The sequence below is a fragment of the Gopherus evgoodei genome, chromosome 5, assembly GCF_007399415.2.
Source record: "Gopherus evgoodei ecotype Sinaloan lineage chromosome 5, rGopEvg1_v1.p, whole genome shotgun sequence".
Classification (NCBI taxonomy): domain Eukaryota; kingdom Metazoa; phylum Chordata; order Testudines; family Testudinidae; genus Gopherus; species Gopherus evgoodei.
Window position 1 is genome coordinate 89,764,528 of NC_044326.1, and position 15,606 is coordinate 89,780,133.

The window sequence follows — 15,606 nt, forward strand, 5'->3', positions numbered from 1 at the left end:
TTCATGATTCTAGTCTTAGTGCCTTGTCCCTTGCTTTAGCCTAGCCAGCCCATTTCAGTTAACTTCACTTGTAGCCTGGTACATCCCAACTTCCATTTCCTGCTTCGGAAATAAGGGCCTCATGCTCCTACCCAGGTCTTGCAAAGGGGAGCCTGTGCCTTTGAAAGGGGAACTTTTCCCTCTATATGATGCTACCCCCTTTCCCCCAAGCTCCCAGAGGTCCCTCCATGGGGACTCTGCAGATATAGGCTCTGGAGGGTTAGAGGGTGTGGGACAGGGAAGCTGGCTGAGTTCCACCAGATACTTCAACCCCTTAATTTGGATGGGAACACAGTTCAAAGCTGTATTAACTTGTGCTGTTTCCCCTTCATGCTGTGGAATCTTCAGAAGGATCTTGGGGCAGCTGTGGTAGAGGGAGCTCCTGAAAATATTGGGTGGGTAGGAGGAGATGGAACTCTGGGTAGGCAGAAAAGGACAAACACGTCCAGGTGCTTACAAAGGATCCACAATTTAAGTGGTGGGATTGCTCTGACCCAGAAGAATCTGGAGGCAACTTCTTCTGTAGAAGTTATTCCCACATAGGGGAGAATGAGCCACTGTAATTTTCACACACGAATGCCCAACTCTGTAGATCCATATTTTAAATTTTCTCACTCTTTTATATGCTTTTTTCTTCCCTTTTTCTTTAAAATAATTTAAATACAACCTCATATAATAGACCTACCAGGGCTAAATATTTAAACACAAAAGGCAGGAAATGCAAACTCAATACCTAATTTTTGGGCAAGATTATTCTCAACTATAAAGGAAGACTATGTTCCACGAGCCTCTTTTCAACAATTCCTCAATCTTGTCCCACCTGGGAGACAGTGATTGCCCACTCTGTGCTCTCTACTTCAGCGGCTCTCAACCTTTCCAGACCACTGTACCCCTTTCAGGAGTCTGATTTGTCTTGTGTACCCCCAAGTTCCACCTTACTTAAAAACTACTTGCTTACAAAACTGACATAAAAATACAAAAGTATTCCAGCTAGGGTGACCAGATAGCAAGTGTGAAAAATCGGGACGGGGGTGAGGGGTAACAGGAGCGTATATAAGAAAAAGCCCCGAATATTGGGACTGTCCTTATAAAATCAGGACATCTGGTCACCGTAGTCAAAGCACACTATTACTGAAAAATTGCTTACTTTCTCTTGTTTACCATATAATATAAAATAAATCAATTGGAATATAAATATTGTACTTACATTTCAGTGTATAGTACAGGGGTAGGCAACCTATGGCACGTGTGCTGAAGGCGGCATGTGAGCTGATTTTCAGTGGCACTCACACTGCCCAGGTCCTGGCCACTAGACCAGGGGGCTCTTCATTTTAATTTAATTTTAAATGAAGCTTCCTAAATATTTAAAAAACCTTATTTACTTTACATACAACAATAATTTAGTTATATATCATAGACTTATAGAAAGAGACCTTCTAAAAAAGTTAAGATGTGTTACTGGCACGCGAAACCTTAAATTAGAATGAATAAATGAAGACTCGGCACACCACTTCTGAAAGGTTGACGACCCCTGGTATAGTATATAGAGCAGTATAACCAAGACATTGTCTGTATGGAATTTTACTTTGTGCTTACTTCACTAGGCAAATATCTAGATGAGTTGATGTACCCTCTGGAAGATCTCTGCGTACTCCCAGGGGTATGTGTACCCCTGGTTGAGAATCACTGCTTTACATAATATGCCATTAGACTGGCCTACAATCATGGGAGAGTTCCAGGGATCTGTGCAGCCAGGCACGTGCACACAAAGGCTCTTGTGCCTTTGTACCAACTCAGGCTCCCAACTCCTTTTCACATCCTACAGCTTCCTGGCAACATACTTCCTGATTATTGCTGCCAATAGGAGCCCTGGGAGGAAGCTCTGCCTACAATTCATGGGGATGGAAGGGTAATAATATGCCACCCTCTGCCATTGGCCCTAGTCTGTTAATCCTCCCCCCTCATACCCTATCCTAACTCTTCCCCAAAACAGACCCTGGACCCAAGAGCTCACTGCAGACTCTAGAAGTGGGGATCAGTAGCATATAGGAGGCTGAGTGTCCACTTCTGCTCAGAGGGAGGAGATCTGTGCAAGGATTGTTCCTCTGTGATTATTTGGTAGGTTCTTAAATACACCTCTTGATAATAGTTGGTGCAAGTCTGTTCTCAGTTAGGCCCATGGTTAGTTCAGAATAATTAAACTGAAGTCAGTGGGATTCCTCTGAATTTATCCCAGTATAAAGGGAAACAGAATCTGGCCCTATTTGTGCACTGTGGGTTGGTTAAAGTTGCTATGAGTAACTTGCATTTTATATATCCTGATTTTTTTTATTGTTTGAATTCAGAACTTTAATACTGTAGTAATGTAAGGGTTTACATGTTATATCTATAGTGGTTGGCATCACTTTGTCCTTATCTGTAACAAACTATTAGGGGGGAGAGGAAGTGGTTACAAAAGCTGCTTAACACTAATTGTGGGCACTTACTAAAATAGTTTTCCAAGAACCCATATTTTTATATTGGTATAACTTAGCAACTTAGTTTATAATTGTATAACTTAGCAACTACTTAGCAACTTCTATGTTAGCTAAAAAAAAAAAGCAATAATAAAAATATATAAATAAGTGCAAAAACTATGGCATAAGGGGTGCAAATTTTGGACTTGGACATACATTGTCTGATATTGAACAGTCTTTACAAAAATAATAATTTGATTGATTAGGCTAATCAGTATTGCAGCAGTTGATTCCAGTGCTTATTCTGAAGAAATTACCTTTATTGGGAATTAATTTGTAGGGAAATTCCTCCTGTGCAAAACCCATACATTCTACCTTTAACAGTATTACACAACTGCATCTGCAATGTCTGTCTCAGAATCGGCAAGAAAACATGCTTTATCTTTCACTACATGTGTTATATATAGCCAGAGGGAGTCTACCATATGTGATTTTACTTCAGGATACAAAGACTCTATGGTAGAACATAGAATGGTCCTTTATTCCTCATGACAGCAGTAAAACATAAAAATGTTTGCAGACAAATCAACACAAACATAGTGCTGCTCCAAAACTCTAAACTGCTGAGCTATAGCAGGTGCTTGGGACAGCTCATGCAATCTTCATGTGTTCAATGGGATTAGGTGTATGAGTAAGGACTTGTTGCAGAGTAAATGTTTCAGGATCAAATCTTTGGCTCCTGCTGATAGGTTTCTGCATGCTCCCAAGAATAAAGAAAGAGAAGGAAAGAACCCAGGCAGACGGAGGGGGAAATGGGCCCATCTTGTCCTAGAGGAGAGAAGCTGAGAGATGGTCATCACTGATAAAATTGAGTGTGATTTCAGGCATCTAATATGAGACGTATATTTGAAATTATATGTAAAATACACAGTAACAACAATAATAATGAATAATACTTTGCTCTGATACAGAGCCTTTCAACTGGAATTTCAAATTGCATTAAAAGTATTAATTAAGGGCTAGATTGTCCCAGAAATGAACATCTCTGAATAGTGTGTGTGCCCCAGGGGAAGTGCAATCCCTTCCTGAGCTTTTCAGCATCTTTTAGGATTGTCCAGCCTGCTCCTGGGGTCCCACCTTCTCCTAACCCCCTTGGGACAATGTATATCCCTGGTGCACACGAAGGAAGCAGCTCACTCCCATGCTTCCCTGAGTGCAGGTGTGCTATTGTCTCTGTCCCTTGCAAAGGGAACTGTTATGTATCAGTCATTGGCAGAGCACCTCCCCCGCCCCCATAAGAGCTACAATGGATGATTTCAGATTAAGTATTTACCCTAAGACATTAGTGCAGCATGATGCACAGAAGGAAGACTGCTATTTTTGAATGCCATCAAATTGTGAAATGAAACACAGACGGTAAGAACATTCCACACGGATTTCAAAAGTGATTGTGCATCCATGTTGTAAATTAGGTTCTTTTTTAAAGCCCTGCTGTGACCAGTATAAAAAGGTCAGGGAGTGGGAGTATGGATGTGATCTGTATGATAGGTAGGAGATAAAGGGAAAATCTTTGAATAACCCAGTTATGTGTATTTGGTGCCTACATGAGTTAATCTGTACTAAACTATGATGGAAGGTTAGTCAAAGGTAAAGTCTCTATAGAATCTGAGGGTTTGAGCAAAAGCATTAGCTAGTCAGGGCAAATTTTGTCAACTCTGGAGGGACTGTTTAGCATGTTATAATAATAATAATCAAGTAGTGTTGCACGTAAGAATGTGCTTCTGGTGAAAAGTGGTGAATGAAAATAGTATACTGGACCCCTTGTGTTGGTGTAGTCGGTTCCTTACTGTTTGCAGCTTGGTCACCATGCAGAGGCTTAACAAGGACTGGAGTGCAATAATAAAGAGCAGTGTGTAATCACCGACTGATCCAAGACCCTTGCGTAAGGCTGACAGACCTCAGTCGGCAGGACTGAACTAGGGACGTCTGGAGCTTAGTGCATGAGCCTCTACCCCATGAACAAAAAGTAAACTGGCTCTTAGCTAAGGCTGTAGAGCAGACTCATTTTCTCTCTCTCTAAGTGCTATTGGTGCCACTAAATGGGACAGAACACCACATCCAGGAGGTGTGTGAGTTACACCTGCATTGAATGAATCATGTTAAGATAGTCCCTGAGGGCTGGTCTACACTACGGGGGAAAATCGATCTTAGATACGCAACTTCAGCTACGTGAATAACGTAGCTGAAGTCGAAGTATCTAAGATCGAATTACTCACCATCCTCACGGCGCGGGATCGATGTCCGCGGCTCCCCCTGTCGATTCCGCAACTCCGTTCGGGTTGGTGGAGTTCCGGAATCAATATAAGCATGTTCGGGGATCGATATATCGCGTCTAGATGAGACACGATATATCGATCCCCGAGCAATCGATTGCTACCCGCCGATACGGCAGAAGACATACCCTGAGGTGCGCAAGGGCCCTGTTCATCTAAAGTTTTATTTACAGCCTGATTTTGCTCCCTTTATTTATGCATGAATATTCCATTGCTTTTAAAGGAACTGCTTCTGAAATAAGATACCACTGTGAAATTCACCCCTTCAAAGAGGGCCAGGACAAGGCATCCATCCTGCTTAAATCCTAAATAAGACCTATTATGAGGACTCAAGAGGTGCATATGCTTTTTACAGGCCTCGTTGTGCAGGGTGAATTTCACCCAATGTGGATAAAGATGGCAAAATATAGTCTTTAGCATTTGAAAGCATAACGTATTCCTGTGTCTCTTGATACAAAAACTTACCAATTTTATTATGATCTAATTTTAATTATAGAATTTGCATCAGTCATTTTTAATTAACATTGATGTCATAAATCCACACTGACCAAGCACCAGTTGAGTTTGCCAGTGTGAGCCTTGCTTTGTATAAAATATTCCATGAAAAAGGACAAATTTGGTACCTTTGAGCCTGCATTAAAAATAAAAATTGGTTCCGAATATTTTGAGTGATCCTGAACTTTCTGCAATAATGGAATTTTAAGACATACCTTTCTCTACCAGATCTATCTGTCATATCATAGCATTGTAGGGGGAAATGGCAAACAGATCAAAGAACATGTAAATTTTTTAAAAGTGTTCTGCTATTTGTATTGGTAAGAGAATTCTTTTCAAATCCCATTTTTTTAATACCCACGTAGGAGGAAAATATGCTATAAAATCTTAAAAAAAATTTTTTTAAGTCTTTTTGTTTTCTTGGAACAGCACAGTGTGGGTATCTTTTGGATTGCTTCTTTGTGTGTTTAGCAAGCATGGCTGTATATGGCACATGTTAGTATGTTGTATTCTATATCAGTTTTGGGTGAGAATGGCTTTATGTCACTATATCACCAACTACCAATGAAATGGAGTACTATAATCTTGCAACTGCAATCTGCAATAAAAAATGTATGCTTTTTATTTCTTAACCCACCACCACAAAATAGATCAAAAGTCTGTTTGAAACCGAGGACCAAATTCTCCCCTGTGTGAACTATTCCCGTATAGAGGAGTGGAAAACTTAGAGTCATTGAGTCTTCAGTGCACTGCACCTTGTGTAGTAATTTACATTGATTCAATGCGAGTGTCAAATGCTACCATTATGATTTGGGAGCATTTTGTATTAAGTTTATAGTGATGTAAATAATTAAAGTGCAGGAAATGTAAAAATGGGTCCATGATAAGATTGCCAATCCTCCCAGATTGATTGGGAGTCTTCTGGAATCGGCATCGATCTCCCGGGGACAATTGAAAGCAATCCAGGAGATTATGATAGGTACAGTACAATTATGACATTACATCATGTTGGGAAAAGAAAGTCTCTCAGACTAGCTTCAGTCAGTCGGTAACCCTAGTCCACAAGAGTCCTGGCAATTCTTCTATTAAGACAACAAGGGAGAAGAATGGGGATTGCACAAAAAACCCGCAAAATAACACCAACAACCAAACCAACCAAACCAACCCTGCCAGCTCAGATCCCTGAGATGTGTGGTTTTCAAGGAGTCTGCTTAAGGCAAGTAGCATCTGCAGGGAGACTCCTGGCCTTTGCATTCCCATCTGGAAACAGGTGCAGATTCCTCTCCATGGACTAAACCAGAGGGGAATACGGGCTTTGCACAAGGAACAACTAAATTCAAGATAATTTCTAGATTCTCCTGAGTCCTTTAAAGGCCAAGAGTCTGAGGAGAAATTGCTATTAATTCTCTTCCCAGAACAGAGGTAATGTTAGAGTCCTAACTTGGAGTGCTAGTGGATGATTGGATTGAGATTTGAATGCAAAACCAGGGGCCCAAGACATAGAAAAAAGTGAAAAGTGCCAAAACGTTACTCAGATTACATCTCAGACAATCTGAATTTTTAAAATGAGTTTTCTTTTGGAGTTGAGAAAGATAGATGAGAGACTGCTGATGGTGAAGTCTATTTGTTCCTAATATTTTTGATGTTTCTAGGGGGCCTCAAAACATCACATTGAAATAGATCTATTCTGGCATCACACAAATCTTGACTGAAAATCATACAGCAAATGAAAAAAGGAATGGCAAATTCTTATCAGCAAGTGGGGAACCCTGTACAGTTTGCATTGCAGCTTTTCTGATGATGCTATTGTTTTAGACAGTAAGCTAACTGTTGGACCCTGTGCCCCATGGAAGTGTTACTGAAAGATATTAGAAATACTTTGCCTTTTGTGATAAAACAGAGTTATGTGATTTTTTTGGCTGAAACTAAATGTTTAAGACCTGTTAGTTGAAATTTTGCCCAGAAAGCTTGTGTATTTCTAACGTATGTATTGACCTAATAAAAAGAATGGCCTTTGGACCTTCTCCTCTTGAATTCAACAGCGTTTGCACTAATGTAATTGAGAAAATAATTTGATCCACTGCACCAGATTCTCCAGCAGCTACACACTGTGCAGTCATTTACACCTATGCAAAGTGAGTGTAAAGTGGAGGTAAAACTCCACCTTTCTTATTTGGTTCTATATCCATTTTGTATAGGTATAAATAACTACACTTGGATAACTGTTATTGGAAGAGACATAATAGTGGAGTACTAGTTACTTTGTGGGATCTTTTAAGTACTGACTTCTTTTCTCATGGAGAGTCAAGATGTGAAATTACTCTGGAGATAGACCTGGAATTTCCTGGATGAGTGGGGATATACATGTTTCATGTCTCCAACTAGTAGGAAAACAGTCAGTTCAGTCCACTTCATTTTGATAATACCTTATTGGCTTGACAAGTAATATAAATGTTGCCAACATGTAAAGGAAAAAGAATCTTCAACTAGTATCTGACAGCAGTAGGAACAATCTACCCAGAACAGGGCTTCATGTTGTGTTTGCCCATTTCTGATTTGGTAGCAGGTTCCTACAGAATGTGATGCTATCTCTGCTGTCTCAGGGCTCACTCATTGTTTATCCTCATTGTCTTATGATGGAAAGTCATTTAACGTTTCTGATAATCTGAGGAAATATTTTCCCGACCCTCTGTGCAGACTGAGCATAAGATGAAATCAAATTATAACAGTAGCATTTTATACCCATTTTGCACAGGTGTAAATGACAACATGAGGTGCAATCCGATGTGGATTTCCTGGTCACTCTTTTTATGCTTGGTAAGAGTCTGTCTTAGCTTAGCAGGTTTCACTTTAGTGAGCTGGTCTGCAGTGACTGTTCTGTGCAGAGAGCAGTACCAGTGTAGCTTCTTGTTGTTTAGCATTTATTCTTCCCCCGAGATTTGTTTTGCTGTGTGATAGGATGTGTTTCCCCATACTTGCCCTGAAAGGGTTAATGTAGGCCAGAGAATTAATGCCCTTCTATAAAGCTAGGGAGCTGATAAAGTCTAGGAGGAAGGTGTTAATGATCACTTCCTGGGAGAAGATATGATATGATAGCGGTCAGAGAGGCAAGTAGTCTACAGTTACTCTCTGAAAGCAGAAAGTTCTGTGGCTTCGAAATCCAGAGAAAGGGAGGGGCTAGAAGGTAAGGAAAGCTTCAGTGAAAACGTAGTAAGGTTCATAATGGAACAGGCAGCTGCTGATGAGAGGGTTCCTCAGCTAAACCCCAGAGTAGAGGATGGGGCATGGGCTCCCCCACCAGCTACTGGGGAATTGGCACCATAGGAGCAGTGAATAGGAAAGCTGTGTGTAAGGAAAGACTTCAGTAACACTGGAAGAGGGAAAAAATGCCTGGTGACCTGGCTGGTGGACAACCTCATGAAGAGGGAGCACCCTGATTCATAAAGAGTGAGACATTGGCAACAATGTATGCAGCAAGTGGTAGAAAAGACTCAGATTTGGAAAGAGCTAATCCCCAGAGTGGCTAGGAGGAGGCACCACTTGTGGTAAGTAGCTGTCATGACATGGTGGTTTGAGTGTTGGTCCAGCCACCTAAACCTATATGAAGGCACTTAATTGCCTTATTTTCAATAAAAATGAGGTGTCCTTGTGGCACCTTAGAGACTAACAAATTTCTTTGGGCATAAGCTTTTGTGGGCTAAAACCCACTTCATCAGATGCATGGAGTGAAAAATACACTAAACAGTGTATATATATCACAGCCCATGAAAAGATGGGAGTTGCCTTACCAAGTTGGGGGATTAGTGCTAATGAGGCCAATTCAATTAAGGTGGAAGTGGCCTAGTCTCAACATTTGGCCAGAAGGAGTGAATATCAAAAAAGGGAGAATTACTTTTGTAGTGCTAACAAGGCCAATGCAATCAATGGTGCTCAGCATCCCCAGCTCCAATTGAACTCAATGTGAATGCCACACCCCTGAAAATCAGGCCATTTATTTTGATGCCTAAATATGGTTCCCAACTCTGAAAGTTTTGGTGTTATAATGTGTCTTCATGTTCTGTCTCCATAATAAAAATGTAGTTTATTTTGGCTGGTTTGGGATTTTTCTGAAATGTATTTTTGCTTGTTGTTTCCACGTTGACATGAATTCTATGAAATTATGAAGGAAGCACTGTCGAACTTGAAACAAGAATAATACAAGGAAGTTCTGTGGTATGCAGGAGGTCATACTAGATCACAATGGTCCCTTCTGGCCTTAAAAATCTATGTGGTATATTTCTAGTGAGTGCATGTTCCTCTAGCACAGCGGTCCCCCCTTTACCCCTCTCTGCACCCCTCCTCCAGAGTAACCTATTTTTTTTTGACAGGGGGCAGAGTAAAGGAGCCAAAGTTGTGGCCAGCAGGGGTGGCTCCAGGCCCCGGCATGCCAAATGCGTGCTTGGGGCGGCATGCTGCGTGGGGCGTTCTGCCGGTCACCGGGAGGGCGGCAGGCAGGCAGCCAGCCAGCCTTCGGCAGCTTGCCTGCGGAGGCTCCGCTGGTCCCGTGGCTCTGGTGGACCTCCCGCAGGCATGCCTATGGAGGGTCCACTAGAGCCGCCGGACCAGTGGATCCTTCGCAGGCACGCCTGCAGGAGGTCCACCAGAGTCGCGGGACTGGCGACCGGCAGAGCGTTCCCCAAGGCATGACGCCGTGCTTGGGGCGGTGAAATGTCTAGAGCCGCCCCTGGCAGCCGGGAACCAAGGCTGGGAGCAGGGGCAGGAGCAACCAGAATGGAAGGTGGGAGCTGGCAGCTGGGTATGGCTCAACTCCAGTCCCCAGCGTTGGCCCTAGGTGGTAGCAGAGCTGCAGTAGGGCCCCCAGATGAGTGCTGAGCCATGCCAGGGATGGGGCCAAAAGCTGTGGCCAGGGGTGGGGCTGACCTGTGCTCCCTCCATGCCCCTGTGGGGGCTGGCCCAGACCTGCTATGTCCCTCTAAGGAGGTGTGCCCCACACTTTAGGGACCTCATTTTCAATGCAAGAGACTGCTAGAACAGATGACCAGATCATCAATGCACAGTAGTCTAAAAAGCAGACGTCCCTTCTGCTCCTATTGCCTCACTTTCTGACAAAACCCTCTTTAAATAGTATGTACTCTTCAAAATCATTAATTTAAAAAATGCACAGGCCTTTTCTGATCACCAATGGATGGCTATAAAGGTACTTTTCAGTATAGCAAAACCTAAGGCCTAATCCTGCAATAAGCTCTGCTTGAGTGGACTCGTACATCCAGCAAAGCTCATCTCCTGTGGGGCTTTGTTATTGCACAGGAGTCTGCTTATGCACATCTGATACAGGATGGGCCTAAGTAAGGGCCCAATCCTGCAGTGATTTATGTACCTGTAGTTCCATTGATCCCAATAGCACTTTGACACATCTGGATCTGACTAATGTGAAAATGAGTATAGACAAATTGTTGTCAAATGCGTAAAAAGCAAATTGTAAACTGATTAACCCCCGCCTCTAGCTTCTTTTGTTTGTTTTACCTCTAACATTAAGAGGCATCTATATAGTTAAAATAGACTGAACACTGTTGCCACTTTTGGCCTGAATGGTTAGCCAATATTTTGGGTCCTCCGAGGTTATTTCTGGCAGGAGAAATTATTTGTATTATTGTAGGGCTCAGGAGATCGAGCCATGGACCAGGACCCTGCTGGGAGCTATACAAACAGAAAAGATGGTCCCCGTCTCTCTCCTCTCACCCCCCACATTGACATATAAGACAGACAATGGATGGATATTGACACTCCAGCAGAGAAGTAGGAGACAATACTGGTCTATATGGCAAACAGTGTTTTCAGCACACCAGCAGGCTACAAATCAGGTATTGTATTTCTTTGGTGTAATAATGTTTATTCACCAGGAATGTACACAAGTTCTTGTTTCCCCAAACACAGTGGAAACAAACAGGAGGCAGTTTCTTTACCCTCAAATTCCAAGCCTGCCTTTCCAGAGGGTTCTGTGCCACCAGTATCTGCATCTCCCTCTCAGGGCCACACTCTCAACTGCTTCTCTGTCTGACTGAAGGCTTTCCCACCCCAACACCCACACATCTGCTACCAATCAATCAATCACCTCACCCCTACCTTTGCAACTAGTCAAAGGAAAACCCCTCAGCCTGTGTAGCTTAGCTTCTGATAGGCCTTGCCATGAAACCCATTGCCCTGGGTGGTGGCTTCCGATTGCTGTCAGCTACCACTACATGAAGGGCATTGAATTGGTCTTTCCATTTAGCCTAACACGCGCAGTAAAGGTGTACATGACAGCAGTTATCACATTCCAGCATAATAGCATATTAATCTTTTGCCAAACATTGGATAATATTATGACAGGCCTGCAAGATGCAGAGGGGCAAAGCCTTCATGCTCTGCTAGATGTGGGGCAGGTACACCATCAGGCTTGTCCCTCAGTAAAATCCCTTCTCCATTAGCAAGGTGTGGACACCCGCCACCCCACCCCAAATACTCTTCTAGTCCAGTGCAGTTAATGGAGCTGTTTTTCGTAAAATGCCCGATTTCTAGCTGTGGGGAGGCGTGACTTCCCCTGGCCAGGAGGGGGCATCTATGTGGGTGGCTGTGCCCCGGCCTCTCCAGCGGAGGGGGAGCTGGGGGCTAGGTCAGGGCTTGACCCTTTCCTAGAGGTGTGGAGGGAGAAGCACGGCTTTCCAGCCCCTCGGCAGAGTGCCCCGGGGGTTGCTGGGCTGGGCGGACTCAGGGGAGCTCTGCCCACGCTGCCGGGCTGTGGCCCCGGGGAAGCTGCAGCGGGCGCCCGGCTCCTCTGGGCGGCGGAAGGGGATTGGCAAGCGGCAGCTTCCCCCTCCCACACGGCCGGCTCGCTCTCCCCTCCTCCAGCCGCAGCAGGTCACCTCGCTGTGAGCGCGGCTTGGCGGGGCCGCTTTGCGCAGTGACAGGCAGGGAGGCGGCGGCAGCGCGCGGTTGCTCTTCTCCCCGCGGGCAGGCGGGCGGGCGCCAGGGGCACTGACTCCGGAGCAGCTGCCGAGTTGGGGGCCGCCGCCGGCAGGCTGCGCTGACACTGGAAGGAGACGCGCCCGGAGGGAGGCGGACGCTGCAACTTCTCGCTGCGGCTGCGGGCAGAGGGTGCGTGGCCGGCCGGGTCTCCCTGCCCAGCAGCGCCGCGGCTCCTGGCTTCCTCTAGCAGTCTCGGCCAGAGGCTCCGGACTATAAATAGCAGCTTACCCAGCTGCTGAGTGACAGGCGCCCCGGGGGGAAGCGCGGCTCCAGCCTCTCTGCGCGGCAGGCGCCCTGCTCCAAGCCAGGTAATGACTGTGCGGTCGGCCCGGGGTCTCTGCCTGCGTGGGGAGGGGAGCAGGGGCTGGAGGGGGACAACTCAGGTGAAGCCTCCGTCCGCCGCTCCAATCAAGTTTCTCAGTGTTCCGGTGCTAACCGAAAAGCAGAGCCTGGAAGATGCCGCAGCCAGGAGCTTTGCAAAGCCTGTCTTCCGGGCTGGGCATTTCACCTGCCAGCCCAGCAAAGCGCCAGAGCGACAGATCTGCTGCAGGCGCGGCTCTGGGGAGTTTGTTCGGGGCTTGCAACTACTTGGGTCAGAGAGAGCGAGCAGGGGCCCTGGGCAGCTGCTGCGCTTCCCCACCCCGGCGTGGGTGGCGGTTACTGCTCCCTTCTGCCCACTCATGCCTGCTCTTGCCCCCTCACGAGGTGCGGGTACTGTTGGGGGATCTGCCGCCCTTTCTTTATTGTCACCCTTTCTTTCCCTCCCCGTTGGGGCTCGACCCAGGGGGTGGATGGGTGGCGATCGGTGGGTGATTCCCCTTTTTGTCCCCCGCTGCTGAGGAGAGTTGCGGCCGGGTACCAAACAAGGAGGTTGCCCGGAAAAGGGAGACCAGTTCAGTGCTGACGATGAGCCTAGTTGCTGCTGCGTGTAACTTATTAGCAAAAGCCGCTGGGCGTTCCTCTCACTTCTAATGCAGGTTTTGAGCTATCTGATCTCCGTTGTGGTACCGGATGCATTTCATCAATTAAGAAAAATATGTAGCCTGAAATTATCACCCCTTCAGCAATTGCAGAACGTGCTTCTTTAAAATGTGGCAGTTATTTAAATCCACTAATCATGGCATTTTTAATGAGTGATTAAAAATATTTAAAGTTTGATACCTAACTGGTTGTGTTGGGAGTAGAGTCCTCCTCCTTGTGGTTTAATTTTTTTAGACCGGTAACAGAGCTGGCATCTTCTAACTATGTTACAAATGATTAGGCGTTAACCAGCATATACTCTAGTGTAGTAGACGTCAAAAGCGAAGACACTATATATAAATAAGTTGAAGACAGTCGTGACATAAAATAGTATCAGCCAGGAAGGGAAGATAATGAGATTTAGTCCTTGTACCACTGCTCTTCCCACAAACTGAGGCACAAATTATAAAGTAATGTGAATGTGGCCCTGTAATGTATGAAGTTTTGGGCTTGCTGATTAATATTTACTATAAATTTAAGTATAGTGACTTAAAGTTGAAGAAATTGAAAACATTTTCATGAAAGTTTATAAAATCATGATTTCATCTAACATATATTTATCCTTCCATCTTTCTTGTCTGGAAAATATTTATGCTTGTTTAATTACATATACTGAAAGCTGGCTAATCAAGTTGGTACAAATCATATTAAAATTTAGGCAAATATTTCTAGTCTTCACTGACTACATATGCACTCCACATCTGTAATTCAAAGGTCTTTATGTTTCAGAAAATGATGTTATACATGTATAAGTCTAAATGACAAATATTGGCAATATTCACTTTAATATCAAAAAACGAATCCATTTCATAGATTAATTACTAGCCAAAAAAAAATATTTTTTTAAAAAAGCATTGATTGAAATACAGAATCATAAAAAAACTTAAATTGTTGGTAGTGTTTGTTTGGAAGGGCAATCAATGTCCCCTACTGATTTGTCTTAAATTTATGACATAGGTTCTACTTGAGACTTTTAGTTCTATCCTCTAATTCAGGAACTTGTATGGGATTTTATGCACACAATTCCCTATGGTATTATTTGGAGTTACCTGTGCAGGACCAAATCCTGCTTGCCTTATTCATGCAAATAGTCCCACTGAAATTAAGGTACTAGTCACTAGATTAAGGTGAGCAGGAATTAGCCCTGGTCAACCAGGCAGTCCTATCAGTGTTAGAGGAGGTTGTACAGGGTTTAAGTCTGGTCAGAATTCAGCTCAGAAATATCTTCACGTTGATAAGAGATTTTAATTTATTTTTGTCTTGACACAAAATCCAATAAGGCAATATTGAGAGAGCAGAGAACTCTGAACTCCACTTAGTGCACTTGGGAACCTATATGAATTCACTTCTCAGCTGACTGTTGAGCAGAGGTTATGAGAGAAACTATTTTGTCATATAAATTAGAGAGGGAGAACTTGTATTAGTCTTCTCTTGTCTCTCTCCTGCTAGTATATTCTCAAATGGTTTGTCCAGTCCAGTTTTAAATGATTCCAGTGACGGGGGGGCTTCCGTTACTTCCCTTGAACTTTTATAAGTGCAGTAGCTAGAAATTGGTGTGAATTCACAAACAACAAGTTAAATACCCATATACAATGCAACTAGTTGCACAGATTTAAAAAAAGAAGTAGAATTACTTCTTTGTCTTATTTTTCATAAAAACTGTTTCTATAAAAATTGTTTTATAAGCTAAATTTAGTTAGACATGTAAAGAGAAGGGTCCAGAAGGTCCTCTCACATACCCTGGTGTAACTTCATTGTTAAATTGAGTTAATCCTGATTTACACAGGTGGAAAGTGAAAAGAGAATAAAGTCTGAGATTTTAAATAGGCCTCATGAGAAAGTCTGACATACTAAACCTTTTCCCCCCTTACCCTCTAGTGACTATTGCCCGTAGACATTTCTAAGTTTCACTTATTTTTACCACTGGAAAGGATTTTAAAATTAGAACTCATAGACAGCATTAGTTATAGTTGTATAACTGGCATACTATAATATTGAATGCATGCTATAATTTATTGGGTTCATTTCTGTGACCGGCTGAATCAGTATTGCATGATCATATGCTGTTGTGCAGCAACACTTTTTTAAAAACATCATTTTGTATCCTTGGTAGATAATTTTTATCCTTTAAACATCATACTTTTAAGGCATTTCCCATGTTATTAGACCTATGAAATGCATGCACAGAGGTGGATGTGCTCACCGAGATTTTTTCTAGAAAGCATTCTGTAGCTATTTAAAGGTGAAGAAATCAAAAT

General features: G+C 43.5%; 1 protein-coding gene across 1 annotated transcript in view; it reads left to right on the forward strand.

The window, feature by feature from the left end:
- Window positions 1–12,434: 12,434 nt before the first annotated feature.
- INPP4B (inositol polyphosphate-4-phosphatase type II B) overlaps window positions 12,435–15,606 on the forward strand; it is a 514,637-nt gene continuing 511,465 nt past the window's right edge. Inside the window, exon 1 of the mRNA XM_030563920.1 lies at window positions 12,435–12,636. The gene's annotated coding sequence lies outside the window, so the exon portion shown is untranslated. The remainder of the gene's footprint in view (window positions 12,637–15,606) is intronic.